The sequence below is a fragment of the Coenobita brevimanus genome, chromosome 67 (genome assembly GCF_032717465.1).
Source record: "Coenobita brevimanus isolate Jiangsu-jjx chromosome 67, ASM3271746v2, whole genome shotgun sequence".
Lineage (NCBI taxonomy): Eukaryota > Metazoa > Arthropoda > Malacostraca > Decapoda > Coenobitidae > Coenobita > Coenobita brevimanus.
The window spans coordinates 25,749,432-25,751,462 of record NC_137020.1 but is presented as its reverse complement, the minus strand read 5'-3'; positions in this window follow the sequence as shown (position 1 = coordinate 25,751,462).

Genomic DNA, 2,031 nt, shown 5'->3' with positions numbered 1-2,031 from the left:
TCCCCCCCCTCTCCTCTCCCCCCTTCCACCCCTCCCTCCCTCCCTCCCTCACCTTCTCCCTTTACCCCTTCTCTTCTTAGTATCTTGTCTCCCCTCTCCCCATCCCCCTCATTCTCCTTTCGCCTCCCATTCCCCCCACAAAACTCTCCCCCTCCTCTCTCCCTTCCTTCTTCCCCTCCCCCATCCTCAACCCATCCCCACTCTCCCCTCCTCTTCCCCTCCTTCCTTCCCCTATCCTCTCCCCTCTCCCCACACCACCATTCACGGCCACCGCACGCAATCCCAGTGGGTGCACGCAATTTTTCTATCCTCGACACGGCAGTTAGAGAGGATTATGAATTAGTAAACGCCTACGCACACGCAAAATTCTAAGCCAATGCACGCAACTCGCAATTCATGACAATTCCATGCGCGATTTTCTTTCTTCGTATTCTGTGCACACAACTGGCAATTCTTCTCAGTACATGCACGGAATTCGCATTCTTAATACTTCAGTAAACTGGACGTTATTCGCAACTGTTAGTACTTCACTGCGCGCAACTCGCTATTTTTTTTTTTCCAAAGTCCAATACAAACTACTGCCAATTCTATGGACGCAATTCTCAATTCTAATAATGCATACAACTCGCCGTTACTAGCATTCCAATGCACGCAACTCGCAGTTTTAACTAGGATGGCACTCAGTAGAGCGCATGACTCCACCAACGCCGTATCTAGCAATGTTCAAGTGAAAAAAAAAAATCCTGGATCCGCACCTTTATCCGGATCCGCACCAAAATTTAATGGAGTCTATTCTGGGCCGAGGCTCATTCTTCTACTGTTTCGTGGAAATAAACCCAGTTGTTTTTGTGTAATCTTGCTCACGAACCAACCAATAAACAAACGGACAGAGGCGAAAACAACCTCCTTGGCTGAGGTAATAACTCACTACACTCAACTCGCAATCTGAGAAGACTCGCAACGCACACGGCTTGGTAATGCACGCTACTCACATTTCTACTAATGCACTCAACTCGCAAACCTAAAGTGGAACGCAATAAGTTGTATAAGAAAATACCTATGCACGCAATTTATCACATTCAGACACTGTCACACCCAGTGGCACGCAACGACGATCCAGTCACACTCAACGCTGAAAAAGGAACTACACCAGTGCACGCTAACTTTTAACACAGACATCAATGCACGCAACCGATAAAATGACGCTGCCGCACGCAACATTTCTCTCTCTCTCTCTCTCTCTCCTGAAGCTCAACCTTTTCTTATATCGATAAAACTATGAAAAATTAATGAGATTACTTAGAGTGGAGAGAGAGAGAGAGAGAGAGAGAGAGAGTCCCATAATATCCCAATTTAATACAGGTAATATCCAATACTATTCCGTAAAATATACTACTACCTAAAGCAACAGTATTTAATTGGAATCCAGTCATAATTAATAATATTCATATCCATTATTACTGTCCAAGAGTTAATTACATTCCTTCATAGTTGTGTCTAATTTACTAGTACCGGATATCTCAGTCTTCTTCTTCTCCCGCTCCTTCTTCTTCTCCTCCTCCTCCTCCTCATTCTCACTCTTCTTTTCCTTCTTTTCTTCTTCTTCTTCTAACATTCCTTTATTATAGTGTGCAATTTAGTAGTACTGGATATAAATTTCATCTATTTCTTCTTCCTCCTCCTCCTCTCCATCTTCTTTCCCACCTTTATATGTCGGACGAAAAACTGAGCAGCCTAATTCTGTCCAAACAAGCATACTTCTGCCCAACGAAATTCTGTCCAGCATCATTATAACTTCAATCCAACGTAATAACACTACAACAAACAATATCACGGGTCAATGTCAAGTAAAAATCTATCTTAATCAATCCCTCAATTTACGTGTCTGTCCAACGTAATTACATACTTTTTAACTAAATGTATTATACCTTCACTCAGTCCAACGTTATTATGTTTAACTATACCTAACACCAATCTGTTTAGCTTCAGTCCATATCTATCTATATTCTATTCATCGTAGTCTAACACATA